Source organism: Hemicordylus capensis, chromosome 2 (genome assembly GCF_027244095.1).
Source record: "Hemicordylus capensis ecotype Gifberg chromosome 2, rHemCap1.1.pri, whole genome shotgun sequence".
Lineage (NCBI taxonomy): Eukaryota > Metazoa > Chordata > Lepidosauria > Squamata > Cordylidae > Hemicordylus > Hemicordylus capensis.
The window spans coordinates 138,156,853-138,170,819 of NC_069658.1; the positions used below are offsets into that span (position 1 = coordinate 138,156,853).

General features: G+C 43.4%; 1 long non-coding RNA gene across 2 annotated transcripts in view; it reads right to left on the bottom strand.

Annotated features, from left to right (window-relative positions):
- LOC128346671 (uncharacterized) overlaps positions 1 to 13,967 on the bottom strand; it is a 54,513-nt gene that overhangs the window by 14,725 nt on the left and 25,821 nt on the right. For both annotated transcript variants that reach the window (XR_008317119.1, XR_008317118.1), the window contains one exon: positions 238 to 285. This is a non-coding gene — a long non-coding RNA (uncharacterized LOC128346671). The remainder of the gene's footprint in view (positions 1 to 237; positions 286 to 13,967) is intronic.

A 13,967-nucleotide genomic window follows, 5' to 3' on the forward strand; every position in this document is an offset into this window, starting at 1 on the left:
GCAGCTCTGCATGAAAACCTACCACATTTAAAAACAATACAGGCAAATCTCGTTATTTGCAGGGGCTCCATTTCTTGCCTACCACTGTGAGTAATGAAGCCACGGGTAATGAGGCATTATGCCTTTAGGGAAGAGGGCGGGTTAGGTTCCAAAATGGGGGGGGGGAGTTTTTAAAAACCACCCCAAACAGGAAAAAAAATGAAAGAATATGAAAATAATGTAAATTGTCTACTGTACCGTGCATCCATGTGCTCAGGAATGCCCTCCAAATCAGCGAAATAGACCCTACGGAAAATCGTGGAGAAAGGTGGCAGTTTATTTAAAGAAATGAGCCACAAAATGGCTCTTCTTGGGCTCCTGCAGACAAAATGGTGGCCAGAAGTGACCTCTGTGGTCATTTCTGGCCCTCTAGGAATCACAGATACATGTGTTTTAACCCTTTTATATCCATGGATACTGAAAAAAATTGTCAATTAGACACCCGTGAATGGCGGTTCTGTGAATAACAAGGTTCTACTGTAATGGTCACGTGCAGCAATGCAAAATACATAAAGAATATTTTCCTTAATGTAAGTGGTATCAGGCGAATACATCATAGACCGTTTTCACACTGGCTTACAAGCTGCACAGCTTTACGAGGGCGGCTCAGGACCACTCATGCCGCTCCAAGCATCTAACAGACATGCCCATGGTGCTGCACAACATGGCTCCTCCGCTACCTATCCGTGCACAATTGCATGATGGGAATAATGCCACTAGTGTCACGAAATACAATTGTGCAAGGATAAGTAGTAATGGAAGATTTCTTTTATGCAGCACCCCAGACGTGTTTGTTAGACGCCCACAGCAGCACAGGTTGTTCTGAACTGCCCATGTAAAACCAAACCAAACCTGACTCAAAGTGGTTCATAATGGTCCCACAACAGCGACCCAAAATAAATGTTTTCCATTTCGTCTTGGCAACATTCCTATGAGGTAAGTTAGGATGAGAGGTGGTAGCTCGCCAGGACCATTAAGGGCAATGAGTAAACCCTGGAGCCCAGGTGGGTGTTTCCTGTCGAAGTGCAAAACTACGTCAACCGTACTGGCTTAACACTTGGCAAAGCTATTTATAGCCTTATTTTCAGGTAATTTTAAAGGAGCAGAATAAAGAAACATGCAAAAATGACTGCTGTTTGATACAAGTTACAAAGGCGACCATGATTAGTACCTTGTCAATTTGAACGGAGTGACACAACAGTGGTTTGCCCAATTATCAAAGAAAACTGTTAATACAGCCAAGGCATTCAAACATATAAAATGTCCCTCTCTCTTTTCTCTAGCCTAGTAGCAAAGATATTCATTCATAGGAGTGATCTTCTCAACAGTCTCACAAGACATTGAGTCATCTCTTTTCATTTTGCCCAAAAGTATATGTTCTATGCCTCCAAAACTTCAGCCTTGTCTCTGTTCTCAAACACAGTTCCCTTCGCTGTTTCCCAAATCTTTAGATCAATTCCTTTCAAAGGAAGAACATATTAATGGCATCCTTCATCCTCTTCTAGGATGCTCTTAAGTCCTACTCGGTTTCCAATCTTTGCAGAGCCCTAAGAAAAGTTAATCTCCATCAAGTGATGGGAACATTTTTTTTCCCTTGCTCCTTGTTGTACAGACATAGCCAATATTCATATATAAAGCCTCTTTGGTATTCTAAAATTATGTTGTGATATAGTTAAGGATTTCAAAAAGAAACATTAAAAATATTTTACTTAACCCTATTAGGGATAGACCAGACATGAGAACAGGGGCGGAGCCCCCTTTAATTGAATTATTTATTTATTCTTTATTATTATTATTATTATTATTATTATTATTATTATTATTATTATTATTATTATTTACGCGAAGACGTGAAAGCATGGGCAAAGCCCCTTTGCGTGAAGAACCCAGGCTGCCGCCCTTCAGGGGCTGTGCGTCACACCCCAGCCATGCCCCTGCACCTGACATCAGATGCAGGGGGCGTAGCTTAGCTCACAAATGGGGCCAAGTGGCCTCATTCGCGAGCAAAGTCTGGCCAGCGCCACATTTGCAGCATGGCCAGAGCAGTTCTCTCTGCCTAAAGGGAGAGCCACTCCGGCCGTGCTGCAAACGCGGCACTGGCCGGACTTTGCTCGCAAACGGGGCTGCACGGCCCCATTTGCAAGCTAAGCTACATCCCCTGCATCTGACATCAGATGCAGGGGGTGTGGTTTAACCATGCACCCTGCGTATGACGTCAAACGTGTCTTGGCACAGGGGGCGGGCCTAGGGCTGTGGCAGTGGTGTGAACCTGGGCTGCCGTTGGTCTCCCTACACCCATGCATGAGAGTGAAATATCATTGACCTGACATTCCAGAACTGCCAAAATACTGAAATGGACATTGTTGATATAATTAGGAGACAATAGGACTTTCCAGTAGGCTTATGAGATCACCCAACATTGTGTGTGTGTGTGTGTGTGTGTGTGCGCGCGCGCGTGCGCCACTATCAACTTCACAATACCAGAACCAATTTGAACCAAATTGGGTACAGTTGTAGGGAAACATAGGGGCACCTCAATGGTGTAGTCTGTGATGATGTCATCCACCTAATTCAAGATGGCAATCACACATACATTTGAGGTGCAAATCGGCCAACTTGTGGACCGTCTAACCGATCTGAACTAAATTTGGTACAGTTGTCATGAGTGACACACGGGGACAACTCAATAGTGTAGTTTATAATGATGTCAACCACCCCAATCCAAGATAGCGGACACGTGAATGTTTGAGATGCAAGAGGTCTAATTTGTGGACCAGCTAAGCTATTTGAACTGAGTTTAGTCCAGTTGTAGGGATAGTGAAAGGAAAGTAGGCAGATTACTTCTTACTAGAACAATTTGTTTAATGTGCAACTCATTCCATATATTCCATATATTGTTCGTACTAGAACAATTTGTTTAATGTGCAACTCATTCCATATATTCCATATATTGTTCTTACTAGAACAATTTGTTTAATGTGCAACTCATTCCATATATCATCTAGTAGGGGTCTTTGAACTTTTGTTTCTTAAACAGCAAAGCCATCCCCCATCCCCCACTCCATTCTACATGGCAAACTCTTTTGAGACTGATGCAGATTGTGATATGACAAGTTTAAAAGTCAAAATTTCCATTGGGCATAGGTATAGCTGCTCTCCCGGTCCTGGTCAACAGGGAAGAAGCTCAGAAAATGGCAACCCAGATAGGTTATCTTCAAAAATTAAGGCCTCAATAAAATTAAGAGGAGCAAAGCAGCATGGATGCCATTACACCATGGTTATGTGCAGCCCCTCAGTCTTCTGGTATTGTCTGTAGAAAGGGGTTGCATCAGTTGCCTGAATTATGTAGTTTCCCCATAACCTAGGCAAGGGGTGACACTGGTGTGAAGAAATAAAAAGCACATTCAGGTGAACCATATGGTTCTTCCTGTTCTATAGACTTTACTGGAAGAGTATGGGACTGGATTACAAAGAAGAGGTTCTCCATGCCACTCCAGCCATGTTCTAGTTAGGCCTAGTATCACTGCAAAAAAGTGGAGGAAACAAAAGAGCCCTGTGCGAGCTGCATGGGACACACATGACTCTACCCTTGGAAAATCTGCCAACACTTCCTCTGTTTCTTCTTCCCAATGTTTTCTTAACACACTGGGGCTATTCTCACGATCAGGAAAAATTGGGCTAGGAAAGCCTAGCCTGATTTTTCCCGATGGTAAGAACCACCGGGCTTGCAGCCGAGCCCGGTGGTTCTCGAGCAGGTAACCCGCTTTGGTAGCCCTCCTCTTAGCCTGGGTTTGTGGAACAAGTGCTCCACAAACCCAGGCTAACTGGTCGTGAGTAGCCGCGGCACCACGCCTTGGCTACTCACGAGGAGACCCAGGGAGGGGAGGCGAAAAGCCACCTCCCAGCTCCGAGGGTCTTGCCAGCATGCCCTGTGCGCTCGCGCAGGGCATGCTGGAGCTTGCGGGGGATGATCAGCCCCCGCTCCCCCCAGCCCTCGCTGGCTCTGTCACGGAGCCGGAAATTGTGTGGGTGGCTGATCCGGCTGCCCAAGGCTATAGCCGCAATCATCTGCAGGGAGAGCGGGCTAAGCCCGCTCTCTCCACAGTGTCATCAAAAGCGAGTCTCACTGATCATGAGACCCCCTCATTATTTCTTAATGTTTTCTTAATTTACCCCACTGTTTAAGGTCCCAGGTTCAACATCTCCAGATAGGACTGGGAAAGAACCCTGCCTGAAACACCAGAGAAACACAGCCCAGTAAGGCTACTAGACAGTCTATCTCCTATCTTGGAAACTTTGGCCATTGGTTTAAGCAAGGCTAAACCCCATGCCTAAGCAAGCCTAAACCAGGCTCAAACTATCATACTTCGGACACATTATACAAAGATCCAGCTCCCTTGAGGAGTCCATAATGCTGAGGGAAGTTGAAGGAAAGAGAAGAAGAGGACAACCAGTGGCAAGGTGGATGGACTCGATTATGACAGCAATGAAGGCACCACTGAGAGACCTTAAAGGCCAAGTTGAAGACAGATCATCCTGGAGAGAATCTATCTATGTGGTTGCTAAGAGTCGACACTGACTTGACAGCACTTAAACAATCAAAACCCCATGCATAGGTGGTCATTTGATACCACAGGGGAGGGAGGGATTCCAAATGGGTCAAAGCTGGTGCATCATGCAAATCTGAACCAGTGCAAAAGCTACCTAGGGAAAGGTAATACGCCCATCTTTTCCCCTCCAACCCATCCTGAATTCCTTGCATACTTAATGAATGCAGAGTAACAAATAAAGCAAGCCAGGGGTCTTGAACAATAGACTGTTCCTGGGAACCTGTACAGCAGTCACACCCTACAATGCAATCAAGGCAAGCTTCCAGACAGCTAGTTAGATTCTGCACAATAGAGTCCCTTTGTCTTGTGATCCAGCTGAATAATATTGTTCCACCCACATATCATCTCAGGTCTTACACCAGAACATTCATTTTGTTCCCCCTTCCCACAGACACACACAGTTGAGAGTCTGCCATCACAAACCCCCAGTAAGCTGTGTCTGCTACAATGTTAGACCAGTCTCTGACTAGATTTGGAATTCTGGACTGTGGAGTCCAGAATTCCTTGGGTGGACTTGCTATGGGCTGACCCCTGTACCCAATTGTCATGGAACCCCAATGTTGCCTCTTGCTGGCTGTGGGTATATGGAGCCCTTACCTCTGGAACTCAGTGAAAATCCTGCATGTTTTGTCTTTGCTCACTACACAGCAGATTAAAGAACAGTATCAAAAGCTGCTCTGTATATTCTCTCCCCGAACTCCCCATCTTTCCACTTATACTCCCCAAAACTAGGCTACTAGACATCCCACTATCTCTCTCCCCTTCTTTATGTCTCCCCAGGAGTTGTCTACACTTCCTGTGCAACTTAGATCATGTGAAGCTTGTCAACTACCACATTTTTACATTGTGTTTCTGCTTTCCCAAAATAAACTTTATTTCTTTGTTTTCAAAAGCTTTATATCAGGGTCTGTTTGCTCCTCTGCAAAACCCTAACATTTTCTTGCCTCTGTTGAGATTGTGATCTGTTTCTTATATGTGCTTGCAAGTTTGGTTTTGAGTAAATTCTCCTGATTAGTTGATTGATTGATTGATTGATTGATTGATTGCTTAAGTGCCCTCAAGTCGTTGTTGACTCTTAGCAACCACATAGATAGATTCTCTCCAGGATGATCTGACTTCAACTTGGCATTTAAGGTCTCTCAGTAGTGCATTCATTGCTGTCATAATAGAGTCCATCCAGCTTGCTGCTGGTTGCTCTTCTTCTCTTTCCTTCAACTTTCCCAAACATTAAAGACTTCTTACGGGAGCTGGGTCTTTGCACAATGTGTCCAAAGTATGATAGTTTGAGTCTGGTCACATTTGTGCCTCAAGTGAAAATTCTGGATTGATTTGTCCTATGATCCATTTGTTTGTTTTCCTGGCTGTCCATGCTATCCTCAAATGTCTTCTCCAGCACCAAAGTCTGAAAGTGTCAATGCTTTTTCTATCTTGCTTCTTCAAAGTCCAGCTTTCACATCCATAGGGTGTCACAGGGAAAACCATTGTCGAAACGATTCTAATCTTTGTAGGTTTAGATACATCACGGCATCTAAATATCCTTTCAGAGGCCTTCATTGCATATCTACCAAGTGCTAGTCTGCAGAGTATTTCTTGACTGCTGGATCCTTTACTGTTGATGGTCAATCCTAAAAGGCAGAAGCTATCCACAACTTCACTGTCTTCATTGTCAGTTCTGAGGCTGGTTGCTGTACCCATTGCCATTAGTTTAGTCTTCTTTACATTTAACTGTAGTCCCATTTTTTCACTGTGCTCCCTGACTTTCATTACTAAAGCTTGCAGATCATCGACATTCTCAGCTATCAGAGTGGTGGCATCAGCATAGTGTAGGTTATTGATGTTTCTTCCTCCAACTTTAAAACTACACCCATCTTCTTCCAATCCAGCTTCTCTCAGTATATGTTCAGCATATAAATTGAATATTTATATGCTTCCTGAATATTGAATTGAACCATGTTCTGTCTGGACTATGGCTTCCTGTCCTGTGTATAGGTTTCTCATGAGAACAATGAGAAGTTCTGGGATGCCCCTTTTCCTAAGGATATTCCACAACTTGACATGGCCTATGCAATCAAAGGCTTTTCTGTAGCCAATAAAGCATATATTGACTTCTTTCTGGTATTCTTTGGCTTTCTCAATTATCCAGTATGCATCAGCAATGATGTCTCTTGTTCCTCAGCCTTTTCTGAAACCAGTTGGAACATCTGATATTTCCCTTTCCACATAGGGCTCTAATCTTCATTGGGTAATCCTGAGCATTATTTTGCTAGCATGTGAAATTAAGGACATTGTGTGATGGTTTGCGCAATCTATTAAGTCTCCTTTCTTTGGTATGGGTATGGAGACTGACATCTCCCAATCTGTTGGCCACTGTATCATTCTCCAAATTTGCTGGCATAGTTTGGTTAGAGCCTTGACTGATCCTTCTTCTGTTGCCTGCCATATTTCTGTAGCTATTCCATCAATTCCTGTAGCCTTCCAACTTGGTAATGACCAGAGTGCTGATCTAACTTCATCTTCCCTTACTAGAGGTTCTTGCAAGTAGGGAATCTCTTCTAGAGTACCTTGGATGTTGACGTCCCTGATGTACAGATTTCCAGTATGCTCCTTCCATCTCTGTTTGATCTTCTCTGAATCAGTTACTATCTGTCCTTTGGCATCCCTTAACATACCAATTTGAGGTTGGAACCTCCCTCTGAGTTCAGAGATCTTTTGGAATCATGCCTTGTTTTTCCATGTCTATTTCCATACTCAAGGTCTTTACAAATGTCATTGTAGTACTGCTCCTTGTCTCTTCTAACAGCTTTCTGAAATTCCCTATTAAGTTCCTTCCTAAGGTCTTTATGTTTCTTGACTTTGTCTTCTCTCCTCTTCTGGGCAATTTCCACCATCTGTTCTGACATCCATTTTGCTTTTTTCTGTTTCTTGGTCTTTGGCAGTCTCTTTTCACATTCATCCTTAACAACTTCTCTGATTTCATTCCACAGTTCCTCTGGTTCCCTATCAATGAGGTTCAGAACTTCAAAGCAGTTCCTGATGTTCTCCTTGAAAATGGTGGGTACATTCTCAAGATCATATCATGAAAGCTGGATAGCTTTGTTTTCCCCTTTAGCTTGACTTGGAACTTGCACATGAGCAGTTCATGACCGGTTCCACAATTGGCCCCCAACCACGTCTTTGCTGTTATAACTGAGCTCTTTCACCTTCTTGCACCAATAAAATCAATTTTATTTCTGTGTACTCCATTTGGTGATGTCCATGTGTATATGCGCTGCTTTGGTTGTTTGAAGAATGTGTTAGCAATGAAGAGATCATTGGCTTGGCAGAAACTAATAAGTCATACTCCGGCTTCGTTTCTGTTTCCTAGGCCATATAGGCCAACCGTATCTCCAACCACCAGAATCACATCTTGCTTGTATGTTCTGTCAATTTCAGATTGAACTTGAGCATAAAAGTCATCAACTTCCTATTCTTCTGCATCAGTTGTTGGGGCATAGATTCAAAGAACTGTCATGTTAAAGGGTTGTCCACGAAATCTAATTGATATTAGTCGGTCACTGACTGCATTATACCCAAGTACTGTCATTGCTATATCCTTCCTGACTATGAAAACAACACCGTTCCTTCTTTGGTTTTCGTGTCCTGAGTAGTAAACGGTAGGATTTTCTGACTGAAAGTGTCCCATTCCAGTCCATATTAATTCACTGATGCCCAAATTCTCCTACTTTGGTCTAAAATAATAAATACACATGTGTATAGAGTACATAGGTGTGAATAAGCCTGGTAACAACATAGACAATATCGATGAAGATGGACCAATGGATTGACTCCTGCTAACTGGGCAAAGTGTTAACTATTCTCCAGTTAATGAGCCCCTTTCGGGCAGGAACCTGCTTTAAATTTGTTTGCAATGTATTTGGCACACTGCTAGTACTTTAGTAATTAATAATACTAATTATAATACCAATAATAGCAGCAAGCAAAGTGCCATGTCTAGTCCATAATTATAGTTGCTCTCATCATCTCATTAAAGTTATATTGAAAATCTTAATCTCTCTCTCTCTTTTCCATCCTCTCCTTCCAAGACCCAAATATTCATCCTTCACTTACTTCTCTCAACTCAGGCAAGCAATTGCTTCCCCTCAACATGCTTTTCAAGCTTCTTGCTTACTCTCCATGGGAGGTGCCAAATGACCAGGGCAACAGAGAGCACCATTCATTATGGCATCTTCCAAGAAATCTAAAGATAATGGTCTTGAAGCAGGCCCAAGAGTTGTTCCATGGCTGTACACATTGCTGCACAACTTTCAGGCCTACTTGTCTCTTTTGCAATCCTCCGGCTTGCCTCCCAAGGTCAATATCTCCTATCAGTGGGTAGGATGCTTTTGCATCACAGCACCACCATATTTTCAAATTGTATTTCTTTGGCATGTGTTGCCAGAAGGGACAGCACCTCAGAAACTACTACTGCTACTACTACTATGGATATTTATATACCACTCTTCAACCAAAGTTCTCAAAGTGGTTTACAAATGAAAATGAATAATACATAAATCAGATGGTCCCCTATCCCCAAAGGGCTCACAATATAAAAAGAAACATAAGGTAGACACCAGCAACAGCCACTGGAGGGATGCTGTGCTGGGGTTGGATAGGGCTAGTTGTTCTCCCCCTCCTAAATAAAGAGAATCGCCACTTTAAAAGGTGTCTCTTTGCTCAGTTAGCAGGGGTTAACCTAACAACTGCTCATCAACTGTTGGTCAGACCCAGGAATGCAGCTGTGCTGCAGCTCCCATACAAACAAGGACCAGATTCCTCTAATGGTTGCCAACTTGGCCAATCACTCTTCTCTCCTGGCATGTGGATTTGCCATCAAACCTTAATTACTTGCAATGTCCTCAAATTATCTTAGCTGCATCATGGCACAGAAATAAGAGGCTCCCAGATGTACTGCCCACAGTCCCTGCAGTGCTTCATGACTGGCATAAAACACACCAGCTAGGACTAGCAGGCTGAGATACACTTTCAGTTCTGTTAGGTCAAGGTGCTTCCATCAGAACATAGGAAGCTGATGACTACTGAGTCAGACCGTTCGTCTTTCTAGAGCAACATGGTCTACTCTGACTGAAAGTGGATCTCCAGGACTTCAGGCAGTATTTGGATTCCTTCCTCAGGGTTCATGGTGCCCCCGCCCCACTAGGTCTCAGATTGTACAGAAGGGAGTTGCTTCACTCACTGCTTCCTCCCACTGGACTAAACTTTTCATGGTCTGGCCTTTCATTGGGGGACCCAGACTCCACCTCAGGACTGTGCAGTGGGTGAATAAGAGACTTTTGCCATTTCTGCTTCTCTTGTAACCCATTATCTTGGTACCTTCACTGGCAGGTAAGTGAAGTTCAGCAGATCCCACCTCTGCATCTTCTGGCTCTCTCCACCTGGAACCAAGCTCCAGCCCCTTCTAGGCTCTATCCCACTAGGAGAAATGGGAAAAGACCAGGGATGTACTATGGATGGTTGATCCACTGGTGCCAAGCTTACTGAAGCTGACATGTTGTGGTTGCTGCTGTCATGATCCTTGTACCTTTGTTCTGGTGGCTAAAATCCCTGCTTCTTCAAGATCAGATGCTTCTGAATGAGTAACTTGTTCCAAACACTAGGTTTTGTAGGAGAGATTGAAAGCTTGAAAGCACACAACTATACAGTGCCTCAGACTGCTTTTGAGACACTATGATCATCAAAGGAAACAAAATTGGTCTCCAAAGAGAAACAGGGTGTTCTCCCCTATCCCAAAAGGCTTAACATGGGCATGGGATAGAAACAATCCCACCATAGAAAGCCCATTCATTTCTGATGTTTTTTCTCCCAATTGACTTATAATGGGGATGGGATAGAAACCACCCCATCACAGGGATTCCATTCATTTCTGGGGTGTTTTCCTCCCAATTGACTTAACATGGGAATGGGATAGAAACCACCCCACCATAGAAAGCCCATTCATTTTGGGATAGTTTTCTACCCTGTCTGTGTCATGTTTTGTTTTGTTTTTACTAATAGCATACATATCATAAGGGCCATACTTGAGGATATATTGTGTGCCAGAGTCCAGGTAAGAGTTTGACAAGAAGGACATAACAGGGGGTGCAGTTGTCTGCTTGTTTACACACCTTTATGCAGCTGGGGGTGGAAATCCACCCCCAAATCCAGATGAGGGTTAAACACCACACATACTAAAATTTAATAAAGGGATTTTTTTTAAAAAAATCTCTCAATGTCTTTTTCTTTAAAATAAATTTGATCAGAGAAATGAGGCAATTTGATCAGAGAAATGAGGCAGTGGGCAAGGCTTAAACACTCCCTCATCCAAAGCTGTAACCCCAAATCAGGAAACCTGCAGCTTCTTTAAAATAAAGCTGCAGGTTTCCTGATTTGGGGCTACAGCTTTGGATGAGGGAGTGTTTAAGCCTTGCCCACTGTCTCATTTCTCTGATCAAATCGCCCCCTGCAAAAACTGCTAATAGCTGAAGAGGACGGGAGAGAAGATGCCCATGTTGTTTCCATGCCAGTTCTAACAATGCCTGGCCCAACACACATGGAGAAGGTTATTGAGGGAGTGGTTGCTTCTCAGCTCCAGGCAGTTTTGGATGACACCGATTATTTAGATCCTTTCCAAACTGGCTTTCGGGTGGGCTGTGGGGTTGAGACTGCCTTGGTTGGCCTGATGGATGCTCTCTAACTTGCGATCAACAGAGGGAGTGTGACTGCTGATCCTTTTGGATCTCTCGGTGGCTTTCAGTACCATTAACCATGGTATCCTGCTGGGTTGCTTGAAGGAGGTGGGATTGGGTGGCACTTCTTTACCGTGGTTCTGCTCCTACCTCTCTGGCAGATTCCAGATGGTGACACTTGGAGACTGTTGTTCTGAAAAGCAAGAGCTAAAGTGTGGGGTTCAACAAGGCTCCATACTGTCTCCAGTGCTTTTTAATATCTACATGAAATAGCAGGGAGAGTTCATCAGGAAGTTTGATCTGAAATGCTATCAATATGCTGATGATACCAGATCTATTTCTCCATACCAACTTTATCAGGAAATGGCATGATCCCCCCGCCCTAAGTGCCTGCCTGGAGGCGATAATGGGCTGGATGAGGGATAACAGGCTGAAGTTGAATCTAAACAAGACAAAGGTACTGTCTGTAGGGGGTTGGGATCCGAGAGATGGTTTAGATCTGCCTGTTCTGGATGGAGTTCCCCCTAAAAGATCAGGTTCGCAGTCTGGGAGTGCTCCTGGATCCCAAACTCTCCCTGGTTTCTCAGGTTGAGGCTGTGGCCAGGAGTACTTTTTATCAGCTTTGGATGATATGCCAGATACGTCCATTTCTGGAGACAAATGACCTTAAAATGGCAGTACATATGCTGGTAACCTCTAGGCTTTACTACTGCAATGCACCCTACGTGGGGTGCCTTTGTACATAGTTCGGAAACTACAGTTGGTACAGAATGCAGCAGCCATTGGTCTCTAGGATTTAACCTATTGATCATGGTTAGGAAAGACAAACAATTCAAATGTGGTGCTCCTTTATTCAAAATAAAGGATATTTAGCCACTGGCATCATAGCAGTATATAGATTCAGCACTTCATTTCCGTGCTATGAGAGATATTAAATATCCTGAGGAGAAGGCCACACCAAAGGTGCAAAACCAGCTGGCAACTTTATTTAATAAAAGAGGCTGCAGAGAAAGCCCTGCAGGAATTATCTGCAGGCAACCTTGAACTGAACACAAGTACAGTTCCCGATAGCAGACACTTCTGCTATTGCCAGCTAGGAGGGCCAATACATTGCAATAGAAATGCCTACAGAAGAGGTACTTAAGGATTAATAATATCTAAAAGACAAGTGGGCAAGACCAGTAGAACAATGGATTCTCGAATCCTGGAGTACTGTTCTGTAGCTTCCCACTGCTCTGAGCAGCAGGAAATTCATGGGGCAGCTGCTACTGGGTCAATTTCCTTGTGAGAAGAGGCAACTTTTAGTGCTGTGTAAGATCGGTTGCTTTACAAATATGCAAACAGGACAAGGAAAGCCTACAGCATCCATTAAATGCAGCATGAGTTTCTTCCCAGACAGAAAACATGCCCTTGAAAACCCTACCCGAACTCTCACAACTCTTCCACATCAGCCAGCTACAAAGGCTCAAGCTTCTGACCCCTGCTAACTGGGCACAGAGGCACCTTTTACTGTGGTGATTCCCTTTATTGAGCAGGGGGAGAGTAACTGGCCCTATCCACCCCCAGCACAGTACCTCCATTGACTGTTGCTGGTGTCTATCTTACATTTCTTTTTAGATTGTGAGCCCTTTGGGGACAGGGATCCATCTTATTTATTGATTATTTCTCTGTGTAAACCACCCTGAGCCATTTTAGGAAGGGCGGTATAGAAATCGAATTATTATTATTATTATTATTATTAATTTACTGGCTATATCCAAACACCAGACTGGTTCTCTCTATCCCACCTGAGTGGGAAGGGTGTGTTCAGTAACTAGTAGTTAAAAGGTAAAGTGTGCAGTCGAGTCGGTTATGACTCCTAGTGACCACAGAACACTGTGGTTGTCTTTGGTAGAATACAGGAGGGGTTTACCATTGCCTCCTCCTGAATAATATGAGATGATGCCTTTCAGCATCTTCATATATCGCTGCTGCCCAATATAGGTGTTTCCCATTACCAGCTATCAAAAGCTGTCAATGTTCATTTAAGTAAGTATCTTCTAGCTGTAATGACTAAAGAAAATAGCCTAGAGAAAAAATGATTTCTCCTCGCTTGGCAGCCATATAAAATATATATATCTTAAAAGAAACAAACCAAGAAGCAAAAAAACCCAAAACATTGCAGCTGATGTTGAATTTGAGAGAATGAATAAAGAATAGTACACCATACTGGCACTTTACACATCCTCACAATACTTCGTAATTGACGTTTTGCATTAAAAATGAGTTATCACTAATTGCAAGAAGTCCTTAATAATCAGACAAAAAGCCAAAAAAGCAGGACATGCAGAGTGTGAGCACTTGACAGACAAAGACAGTTATATTCCAAGGGTGGGCTGTGGTTATAAAGACAATGCAGGCAGCACAAGCAAATATATTGAAATGGCTCTGCATGCATGCACACATCCCATTAATCATGTATTTTTGTGGAGAGATCATACCAATCTAGGTATCAAGAAGGATGCGGAGAACTGAACTGCCTGCAATGCGGGAGAGACTTTTGTGAATTTCTGCCATTATGCAGCTTAGCATTCACAGTGAAAACCGATAACAAAGA